This window comes from Rattus norvegicus, chromosome 8 (genome assembly GCF_021556685.1).
Source record: "Rattus norvegicus strain SHRSP/BbbUtx chromosome 8, alternate assembly SHRSP_T2T, whole genome shotgun sequence".
Classification (NCBI taxonomy): Eukaryota; Metazoa; Chordata; class Mammalia; order Rodentia; family Muridae; genus Rattus; species Rattus norvegicus.
In genome coordinates this window covers 130,054,524-130,066,675 of record NC_141541.1, presented here as the reverse complement: position 1 = coordinate 130,066,675, position 12,152 = coordinate 130,054,524, and the positions used below count along the sequence as shown (strand labels likewise).

General features: G+C 45.4%; 1 long non-coding RNA gene across 2 annotated transcripts in view; it reads left to right on the top strand.

Annotated features, from left to right (window-relative positions):
* Positions 1-12,152, top strand: part of LOC102550701 (uncharacterized) — a 27,083-nt gene extending 14,931 nt beyond the window's left edge. For both annotated transcript variants that reach the window (XR_015628172.1, XR_015628173.1), the window contains exon 3: positions 10,609-12,152. This is a non-coding gene — a long non-coding RNA (uncharacterized LOC102550701). The remainder of the gene's footprint in view (positions 1-10,608) is intronic.

The window sequence follows — 12,152 nt, the reverse complement described above, 5'->3', positions numbered from 1 at the left end:
ATTAAAAAAATACAAAAATCTTTTAAAATTATGTAAACATAAAATATATTTAAAATAAAGATGATAGCAGGATTGATTACTTCTAGTTCTTTGTGACATTCTCATGCTACCTGAACTTTAAAAAAAAAATCCATTTCTTTGCAAAAGGGTTTGTTGTATTTTAAATTATTGTCTGACCTCCACCTGTGAGCTATGGCATGCACATGCCTACAATGTACACTTATACAAGTAAATAAAAGATGTAATTAAAAAGTTCCTTAGGCCCCTCTACAGTGTGCTACCATCCTCTTCCCCTTCTCTGTTGCTGCAATGTGAAGATAGGTAGTTAGTTATTTGCTTTATAAAGTTTTACATAGACTGGATTGGGCGGTTAAATTACTTGGAGGTAACTTGTCGTTTAGTTCCATTTTCTGAACTTATTTATTCAGGTTCGTTTGGTTTTTAAAAAGATGGTGGTGGTGATGCATTTTTTGGTGTTCATTTGTTTTGTTCCCAGTGGGAGGCACACATCCCTAGTCTTCTCTGACTTAGTGGCTGGTGACACTCAGTGCTGTGTGCATTAATCCATAATCCCCATGTAACTTTTCTTTTAAAAATTAAAAGTAAACTGAGTACAGTGGGAAGAGCACAGCTATGCTTGCTGGTCACATGACCGAGTCTGTTACCTGTTCCTCTAACTGCTTCAAGACTTTCAACATTCACCAAGTAGTTTTGCACAATGGGTGATAGGAATAAGCTACTCTTAACGGCCATAAAAACGAGACTCAGATGTTTAGAAAAATACAGAAACCTTCCATAGATTGAAGCTGTTGGAATATCCTTGCAAGCACGAGCTCCTGACAAGCGACACAGCGATTTCTTACCACAATACACTTGACCACATAGAAGCAAGAGACAGAGTACAGGCAAGAAGTTGTGGCAGTGAGATAAAGGCTTGCAAAATTGATTGCTGGTGCACCTACCTTGGGCTGACGTAGTATTCACCTCGTTTAATGCACCAACTAGATGAAACAAACACCAGCATTTTGCTTTTGAACATTGGCTGCTGTCTCTTCAGTTCTGCTTTGGCCTTCCCAAGCAACCGTTGATTTAAGACCCCAGCAGCTCCAGATGGAGGTTAATAAGTGACTGAAGTTTGAGCTGATGGGTCATAAGGAGGGGACAGCACCGCCCTTTGCTTCAGAAATCTAGACCTTTGTAGAGCTGGAGTCACCTGCTGCCTCAGTTTGCTCTATGTTGCTTTGATAAGGGACATGACCAAAAGCAATTTGGGGAGGAAAGAGCTTATTTGGCTTCCAACTTACAGTTCATCATGCAGTGAAGTCAGGGCAGGAAGCCGAAGGCAGGAACGGGGGCAGAAACCGTGGAGGAACACTAGCTTGCTTCTCATGGTTGTCACCGGCACCGTCTCCCCAAGGGTAGCTGTTCCCCGTGGGCTGGGCCCTTCCACATCAATCATTGATTAAGAAAATGCCCTATAAATTTGCATTTTGTATTTGCCTGCCAGCCATCCTATAGAGGTGTTGTCTCAGCTGAAATTCCTCCCTGGCAACTCTAGCTGCTGCCGACGACATAAAACCAGCCAAGATGCCTACCTAACCTGTTATGGAACCAGTGCATTCTGGAAATAGTGTCTCACGTAGGCACTAAGCATCAGTAAAACCCTCCCTACCCCTGTTTCTTCAATTACTACTTAATTGCCCTTTTCTATGCACAAGGTTTCTGTATGGAGACCTGGCTCCGGCTGTCCAGCCAGACCTCTTGAGCCAGCCGGCACATTGGAGCTCCAAGTGGCACCTCTGTGAGGTGCAGCAACCTCTCTCCATTACCATTACCTGGTGCAAACACAGAGATGATGGGTCTCCATGGTGGAGAAGTATGGCCTCTGACCGAATCTAACTTTCTTCCCATCTCCTTCACTTACACACTCTGTCTCTGTTTGTTGGCCAAGGCCAGTCCTAATGGCTGGAAGAAGAGGGACCCCAGGGCTTGGCACCTTCTAGGAATCTGATGGGCAAATTTCTTTAATATTTGCACGTTCGTCTGAAATAGCTTTTCAGTTAACACTCAAACTGGTTGGAACCCTTCTCCCCTCTTGCATCCTTCTGAGGAGAGTGTTTTTCTGAAACAGTGTTGTCAACATACAACGTTTGCAAATGAAAGGCTTGCTGTCATTCTAAAAACGAGATGTTAGCATATCATTGTCAATTTTCCATCCATTGCTTTAAACATTTTCTTTTTTCGTTAAAAGAGTGCATATATATATATATATATATATATATATATATATATATATATATATATATATACACACACACACACATGTGTGAGCATGCAGGTACCCCACGGCCTGAATATGGGCTGAGGACAGTCTTGGGTGTGAGCCTCAATCTTTTTTCTTGAGACAAGTTCTCTTTTGTCGTTCTTTATAGGTTAGGCTGGCCGGCCTCTGAGCCCCCGAGATGACAAACACTGTATGTGTCGAGCTTTTATGTGGATCTGGGACTTGAACTTAGGTCCTCATGCTTGCACAGGAAGCACTTTTACTCACTAAGCCATCTCCAAAGACTCATCTCTTATTTCTTTACCCTGCAGGCACTAAAGTCAGGATTCCTGGAGATTTGTCCACCAAGGAGTGGGCTTAGAATCTTTGGCTATTCGCTACCTTGCTCCTTATTCCTCTTTTGTTTTGTTTGAGCTGCTGCATCTTGCTATATTGCCCAAGCTGGCCCTCTTCTCCCTCCCAAGTGTGGGATCATAGGTCTGAATGACATACCTTGCTTTAGGACCCCTGCTCAGCCTCTCAAGTGCTGTGATCAGAAGCATGAATGGCCACACTTGACGTCTTATTTTACAGATTAATTATCACAGCCTTCATTAACTTTTGAGTCATAGCCGATCCTCTTTAGTGTCTTGTCTTTCTTTCTGACCTATTGAGGAGGTAGTTGATACTGTTGGTTGCCTTTTGTTACATTCTAATACTTCTAATACAAATTGTTGTTTTTAATACTGCAGCCGTTTTCTCCCTTCTAAGTGGTAGTAAGGATCATAAACCGAAGAGACGCCTGCCCCCAAAAGGACTTCATAAAGTAAATAGTAGGGAAGAAAGTGGGGAGACCCCGAAATACATATCTATCACAAAACAATGCACAATCGCAATGCAGAAACACAAGAAATATGAAAATGCAGGCAGTATGGCTCCTGCAAAAGCACATGACTCCTCACTGAGAAACCGAAATCCTAAAAAGAAAGTTTCTTTAATTCAGATAAATAAGCAAATGAGAAGAAGTCGATGTGAAACCTGAACAAGGAAGCCAGCAACGTGGCTAAGAAATTCAACAGAGTAATCGAGAGTAGGAGTGAAAACTCAGAAATATTGGAAATAAAAACTCAGAAATACTGGAAGTGAAAACTCAATAAAGCACAATTGAAGTGCACACGCATATGTGCACTTGCACACAATCTTTGCCTCTGGTTATGCTGCTCCTCCAACACTGGGGATCAAGCGATCGACATGTACACATACACAACATACCTTACTACATGCAGAAATAAATAAACACTTAACAAAAAGTAGCTGGAATTCGTTTCCTGCTGGCTTCAGAGGCCCTCAGTTTCCCCAGTGTGGGGAGACATTTAAAGAGGTGTGGATTCCAATAGACACCCTTGTATCGAAGCTCCTTCCTTGAGTCCTCAGCTCTAGATTGTGGTGAGATGCCAAGGGTCTCATTTTTTCCCTTGAATAAAACACATTTTGTAACATCCTTTAGGACATTTGTTTCTTTTGAACTTGCCCAGGAGTCTTCCATTCAACAGGTGTGCCCTTCTATCCACAAGTGTCTATAGTTGCTAGAAATTCACGACCCAGTAGGGAGACTCTGTGTCTGCAGCAGTCTACAGCAGCTGGACACTCAGCGCGGTGAGGAGACTGGAAATGTAGGCCCTCTGAGCGTGGGGTAGCTGGGAGATAGGAGGGGAAGGTTTGAGGGGTTGGCTTCATTCTGTTCCCAACACTGCCTTGGGAAAGCCACCACCTGCTACTTCCCTGGTGGTATGAGGAACATCCACATTGCTCAGACGCCTGGGTGACTCAGGGATACAGACAGACAAAAGGAACCTTGCTGGCACTAGACATTAAGGAAAGAGAAGCCTCCTGTCCTTTCTGTTCCACCCAAGGAGCAGGGACAACGCACACTTCTCCAGGATGTGACCAGGAATGTAAGGAGGGTCTCGTGGTGGAGACAGAAGGCAGTTATGGTGGAGATCATCAGGACGGAGATGAGAAACCTGCTGCTCACTCTTTTCAGGTAACCAGGCAGAGTGACTCAGGCACAACGTCTAGACACGTGGAGAGCGCCTTTCCGTGAGACCTGAAATGAGACAGCACAAGTCCCCTGAATGGGTTAACGGACAGAAACAAAGGTCTTGTTGCCCAGACAGATGGTTGACTTCTGGCCTCCAGAGGACTTGTGTACACAGCTCCTGCACACAGACATACCCTGCACATGCATTTGTACCCCGTGCACCTCCACACATGTGGACCTGTATACACACTTATGCATACATACAAAGCAAATGATGTTAAATTCTCTTACTTTGGTGGCTTCCCCACTTAATGGGAGTCTGGCTTTGTCTGCCGGTGTACCCAGAAGAGCCTGGAGTGACAGGTTGGCTTATTTCTAAAGAACAGTGGGTGTTTAGTTTCAAATTATTTTTATTTGTTCTTTGATGTAGTCTTCTATGCATCCCAGGCTGGCCTTGAAGGCTCAGTCTTCCTGCCTCAGTCTCCCTATGGCATCATATTTCTGATGGGGTGTGAGCTTCATCTCACCACCAGATGAAGGCGTAGCTTTGCACAGGACAGATTTTTATCTTCAAATCCAGTTTTGAGACAGATGCTGTTGTCCTACAAGGAACGGCAGAGGCTTTATTTAAAACAGGCACTCTGCTCTCAGAGAGGACCTAGAATCCTCAAGCCTCCCTTCTGTGTTGTGCGTTTTCCCTTGTAGCCACTAGATGGCAGTGTGCCAAAGGCTATTCCTCCAGGCCTCTAATAGCCGGGGACTGCTCCTCGATTTTACCTTGTTCTAGGACATAAAATTATGCCCAGGATCTCTATGTGTGAGCTGGGAACCTGCCCCAGACGCTCTCGACATGCCCCTGTGTTGCCCCAGCACAGTTTAACTCAAATGCTTCTTGGTTTGGTTAAACGGTACATCTCGTCCTACTTGGCCTTGTCCCCTACGGCCGGTTTACAATTGCAGAGCAGCTGACTGTGTCCTTGGCTTGCTTTACAGCCTTGGCCAAGAGTTTCATACTAAAGTCCCCGATGCCCACAGAGTCCACAGCCTCTAAAACTTGAGAAACTCTGTAGTGAAGCTCACAAGTGAGTGCTGAGTGTGTTGCGGGGATAAGAATTTAGGCCCCTTGAGGCCCCATCAGGGTCTTCTCTCGTCTTACAGAAATTCTGCGCGGGGACTCCTCACTGCGAGGACTAGTGTTCAGACTCCTACTAAAACGTAGCTAAGCAGTAAAAACACAGTTTGCTTCACTAGGAGCAGAGCCCGTGCTTAGCTACAGTTTTGCCTTCTTGTTTCTGTTACCATGGTAAACCCTCAAATAGAAAACTCTAGAAATGAACAATTCGCAAATTTTAAATAACTCTGATTGCAGCCTGTGGTAATTACCCTGTTTTATAACTAATAGTTACGGTTAATCTCTTACCATGACTAATTTGGAAATTAAGCTGTATCATAGGTGTGTAGGTGTGGGGGAAACCCCAGAGTATTCACGATATGGTATTATTGAGGCTTTCAGATAACTGCCAGGCGTCTTGGAAGAACCCTCCCTCATTAATAATGTTGGCTATTGTTCTACGATGAGACCAGAAGCAATTTCATAAGTTTCTCTTTAATTTGTGGCACAGCACGAATGACTGTCGCCGTATCAGTAGGGCTGTAGATGTGTTTTATGACACCCTTTCTAGTGGTTACACACCAACCTGAAGGTGTTTGAGAACCTCATCTAAAACCGTACATAATCCACACACTAAATGGTAGATCTGGCACCCTGCCTCTTGTCTTCCTTGCTGGAATTTAGAACATAAAGGGGAACATTTAGTGGTCAGGCCTCTTCCTTCAGGAATGTGCCTGACAAAATGCTGGTAAGTGCGAATCCTAAATCTTTGTTCAAGACTCAAGACACTCACTCCCAGACCAGTGGCAAAGAGCTTTTGAATGCAAAGTATCTCGATTCTAACTAGACTATTCCTATCTTAAGGTGCCCATAGATAGAACTCCAATAATCAAATTCCTGTTCCCAATGAACTTCACTTTGAAACACATCAACAAGCACCATTACAACTTACACTCTGCACCCACTGGAATATATACCATCCCATTTGGAAAAGGCATAAATGGAACCGTATGTACTCTATCCCCCTTCCCTTCTTCTGCCTCTCCTCGGTGATTCCTTCTCCCTTACCCTCCTCCCACAGCTGACTGAACGCAGGGCTTTACACACACTAGGCCTGGTACTATTTATTAAGCTCTGTGTCAACCCCTCTTGACTGTAGACTTGTAATTTTTAAACATTTTTTATTTAATTACTATTTTTTAGTTTTCTGAGACAGGGTTTCTCTGGGTAGCCTTGGCTGTCATGGAAACAGCTCTGTAGACCAGCCTGACCTCGAACCCAGAGATCTGCCTGCCTCTGTCTTCTGAGTGCAGAGGGGTGTGCCATCCTCGCCCAGCTACACTTTTGCTCCTGCTCCACTCCCGAGTGCTGGGATTGCAGGCGTGTATCGCCACTCCAGGTTTATGTGGTGCTTCGGATGGAACGAGGGCTTCTTCATACGTGCTAGGCAAGCACTCTGCCAACTGAGTTCTATTCTTAGCATCTACTCGTGCAAACATTAATTGCAATTTCTGGGAGCAAGCTGCACCACTGGGCTTTCTGCTAAGCAAGGCCCAGTGCCTGTGTCTGCACACACCTTAACAGTGTCCTCTCCCACCTGTCAGCCCTAGAGCTCACTCCTATTCAACTCCAGCTGTGGAGCATTTGCCTTAGGTGTGATTTCTTCAGTGGGCACTGGGTTGTGCTCCCATTTAATGGACGGCTCCTCCACTGTAACTTCGTTCTTTCCCCTCATTCAGAGGTTTTAAAAACGGATAACTGTGCGCACGGCTGACTTGTGGCACTGACCCTCAGGAGTTCCCTGAACTTCCCTTCTGAAGGTCACACTGTCAAGAGTGACAGAACCGTTTCCCCCTAGTGCCGGTATAGGGACATGCTGGCCTCATGAACAAGTTGGCTTCATAAGATGCTAATAAATCATCTACTTTCTGGAAGAGTTTATGTCAAACTAATATATGGTTCTTGTTGTTGTTAAAAGTTCATAAAATATGTTAACGAAACTGTCTGGGATTTGAATTTCCTTGGAAGAAGCACCTTGGAAACGCTCTAAGGCTTGGGTGCTCTAGTTCTGGACTTAAGTTCTCTTGCCTAAGTTTTAGTAAGTTGTAGTTCTCACGAGATTGTTCATTTCACCTGTAATAAATAAAGTTCTTCTGATCTTCTCTTATCAGTTTACAGCCCTTCCTTCCTAATATTGATAACTTGTATTACATTTCATTAGCATAGCTAGCTTTTTTTAAAAAAAATGATTTTTGTTAGTCTGCTGCTAGAATTAAGAAGGAATTTGAATTTCTTTAGACCTTATTTTTTCTTTTCGTACTTTATTTATTTTTAAGGAGATTTTATTTATTTTGCTTGGATGAGTGTTTTGCCTGCATGTATGTAGTGGACCCTGTGTGTGCCTGGTTTCCACAGAGACCAGAGGAAGGATGGCATTGGATCCCAAGTACTGGAATTACAGATGGTTCTGAGCTACTGTGTAGGTGTTGGGATTGAACCCCGCTGTTCTGTAAGAGTAGCAAGTGTGTTCTTAACCACCAAGTCATCTTTCCAACTGCCCCTCCTGCCGAATTTTCTCTATTTTTTTTTTTCGGAGCTGGGGACCGAACCCAGGACCTTGTGCTTGCTAGGCAAGCGCTCTACCACTGAGCCAAATCCCCAACCCCAATTTTCTCTATTTTTAAACTATTAATTTTATCTATTTCATTAACTTACTCTCTTTGGGTTTGCTTTGTTTTATTTCTAGCTAATACAAATCTCAGATAATTGATTTAAGATCTCCATCCCCCTCCTCTTCTCCTGTCTCTTCTAACTGTAGGAATCAGGGCCAGGATAGAGCAGTTGCCTAGCACATGAGAGGCCTGAAGTACAGTCCCTAGTGCCTCAGAATCAGTGTATCAGCACGAGTAGAAGTTAATAAAAACAAGTTGAGGGCTGGGGAGATGGGTCAGCGGTTAAGAGCATGTACGACCCTTCCAGGGGACCTGAGTTCAGGTCCCAGCACCCATGTGGAATGGGCTCACAACTGCCTAGAACTCCAGCTCCAGCGGCTCCAGTGCCCTCTTGTGGCCTTCCCAGGTATTTGCACTCATGTACACATGTCCATGCTCATTCGTGCATACACGCGTATACAAAATTTAAAGATATGATTAGGTAAATCTTAGAGGAAAGAAGATTAAGTTGATCAGAAAAACCTGACTGATCTTTGAACTATTTACTCGATTCATGGAGATTTCCCCTCACCTTGCCCATTGCTGTTTTGCCTACTGGCAGGTGCTATGGGCACTGTCCAGGGGAAGGTGGGAGATGGACTGAGATCTGCTTGGAAATAACTTGGAGTAAGTTTGCTTGCTGTTAAAGGCTGGATCATTTAAAGAGCAGCTTCAGGTTACCATTGAACTAAATGCATAATGTGGTTTTGCCTAAGCAGAAATCTCTCTCTCTCTCTCTCTCTCTCTCTCTCTCTCTCTCTCTCTCTCACACACACACACACACACACACACACACACATGTGTACGGACTCTGTCACTGATAGACCACCACCTATGGTTTAGGGAAGTCATGCAGGTCATTGAGAAAATAGTCTCTTACAAGATGCCTCCTTTGAGAAAGGCTACGGGGAGTCTCCGGAGCGGACCCCCACAGACTTCCCCATTCTTCTTTCACAAGCACCAGTTCACTGTCTGGCTGCACCCAATGACTTCAGCATCCACAGGACCAATGTCGGACGGAGGTGTAGAGCTGAAATACTGGGCCAAAGCAGCTTGGTGCTCCTGCACGTAGTGATGTCTTTTCTGTCTTGAGTGATTAGCGGTGGCTACCAATCAGCATCGTAAGTTTCCAAATGGCAAGGGGCAGATGTGACGGCTCTCAGCACTAAAAAACAGCAAATGTTCCCCTTCTGTGCTTTTTTTTCCCCTAAGAGTGGGAGGAAAAATAGTGACTTGCAAAGATTTGCTGCTCTTGAAAACTGTTCTTTACCTTAAATCACCCAACTCGGTCCTGCGGTTCTGCCTCCATGTTTCGGGAGGCCTGATTGGAACACACTTGACTTCTCTAGCACTGTGGGTAGCAAGCCTCCCTGCTGATGTTTCAGTTCTGTGTACCGCTCTGTTAAGAACAGATGTGTCCAGCGCAGGTCATGGCTCCCCAACTCTTGACTATCAAGCTCCTTTTTCCTGAAGGAGCTCTTGTAGCATGGGGTGGGGGCCTCGTTTGGCCTTGTTAGAAATAAGTAAGGCCTGGGCCACGCTTGAGCACTTCTCAGTGGCCAATCATCTCTAAGTTCAATGTTGATCTCATCTACTGATGCAGGGGTGGGGGTGGGGGGCAAACTGTGCTAAAAAACACATGAAATTCTTGCAGCCTAAAACACCAAACACCGCGTCAGAGTTTCAAAGAGTTTGTATTTGTTTATGCCTGAAAAGAGGCAACTTAAAGGAGGAAGGGCTCGTTTGGTCTATAGTTTAGAAGGGCTGCGGTCCATGGTGTGTGGACATCATGGTGGTGGTAGGAGCGTGAGGCAATTGTCAGGTCGCCCTGCATCTGAAGTCAGGAAGCAGAAAGCTGACAGGAAGTAGAACTAGGCTGAAAGACTTCAAGACCTGCCTCTCAGTGACTGACTTCTTCTAGTAGGGTGAATGCTTCACAACCTTTCAAACAAATTGGCCAAGTCAGATACTTTGATCTAGAATCAAGGCTCGTGCACTACTGATGATTCCCAATATGCAATTGCTTTTAGCGAGTAATCTGGAACAGCAGTCTATCAACTACTTTTCCTTACTGCAGTAAAACACCAGAACCAAAGGCAACTTAAGTAACGAGTTTATCTGGGCTTGTGGTTGCAGAGGAAGAGTCCATAATGGCAGGGGAGGCCTGGTGGCCAAAACAGGAAGCTAACATCGTCTTTCTTCACACAGCAAGCTGAGTGAACTGGAATGGGGCAAAGCTATAGACCTTCAGTGTTGGCCCTCGGAGATAAACTTCCTCCAGCAAGGCTGTGCCTCCTAATGGTTAGGGGGTGCATAACCTCCCCAAATTGCACCACCAGCAGGAAACCGAAGCGTGCATGTGTGTGCACGTGTGTCAAGGCCAGAGATGACATGAAGTGCCTTCCTCCACTGTTCTCTACTGTATTAACTTATTTAGAAAGGTTTGTTTTACTTTATGTGTATGAGTGTTTTGTCTTTGCAGGAGCCTGTGGAGCAAGGAGAAGGCGTCAGATTCCCTGGAACTGGAGCTCCAGACAGTTGCGTGCTGCCATGTGGGTGCTGAGAACTGAACCTGGGTCCTCTGTAGGACCTTAGTAAGTTCTGTTAACCCCTGAGTCATCTCTCCAGCCACTCTTGTTTATATTTTAAAAGACAGGCGTTCACTATGTCGCTTTTGTTGGCCTATAACGTATAGACCACTCTGCTTTTATACAGAGATTACCTGCCTCCCAAGCAGGGACTAAATGTGTGTTCTACGCCCAGCTCCACCTCGTTGGTTTTTTCTTTCTTTCTTTTTTTTTTTTTTTTTTTTTGAGACAGGGTCTTTGGTGAAACTTTTGAGGGCAGGGGATCCCTGGGCTGCCTAGTTCATCAACCAGGAGCTTGCCAGCTGACCCCACTTCTCTAGCAATGGGGTTACAGTTTATGTGCTGGCAACATCAGGCTTTTATATGGGTGGCAGGAATTAGAACTCAGGTCCTGATGCCCGTGTGCAAGCACTTTGTCCCAGAGACCTCTCCCCAGTCTGCCATTAGCAGACCCAAGGGTTAAGCCTTGGTACCAACAAGTCATAATGGAGACAACCTTTGCCCCTGTAGTTGCCCAGCAGTATGGAGATGTTAGCTCTTTAGAAGTTATTGGTCCCTGTTCTTCCACAGCAGCAGCACAGGGGTCCTTTCTATGGCTTCTGGCTTCTGCTGTAGTGTCCCTTTGCCTAGATTGGCTCCACTGCCAGCTGCATTGGCTGTGGAGGTGTTTCTGCAAACCCAAATGAACAGGGGTGAAGGCAAAGCTGCGAGCAAGCTTCCAGATCAGCAGTTGCTCCGTTCAGTTCTGGGACAGCACCACACATGCCTAATGTGACAAGCCCTTCCTCCCAGCCACCCAGCAAGCAGCCATTTAGTCTCAGTTGCTCTCCGCAGCATGGGCCAATTAGAGAGGACACCAGCAGGACTGGGGTCGCTGGCGAATCTTTTGAGGGCAGGGGATCCCATCCCTGGGCTACCTAGTCAAAGGAACTCCCCCTCCATTCACATGCTGGGCAAGAATGCAAACTGTAGGCTGCCCCAGAAATGGAGTGGGGACTCTATCCAGATGGCAGAGGCACAGAATAAGAGTTCCTAGGCCTGGAAACTTCCAAAGTAGGATTTACTGTTCTGGCAGAAACATCTGCTTCAGTCACGTCAGGAATGGCCTCTTATTGTTGACTTCCACGTGAGGATCAGATTTTTCACAGCTAATTAAAGCTCTTGTTTCAAGGTGGTGGGAGTTCTCAGCTTTTCCTCTCTGAATTGTGGCTGGATCTCTCTTTATTATTTATCTCCAAGTTCTTTTTTCTTGAGCATTTTGCCCACATTGGGCCAATGGCTAACGTGACATTATTTTCCCTACGCGCATGCTCCACGCCCCCGCCACACCTCCCCCCCCTCGTGAAGCCCGCTATCAAGGCGAGTTTGCCTGGCTCCAACCACGCCCACAGGCAGCTAATTTGCATCCCCGCATCCAATAAATCTCTAGTGTAAGGTC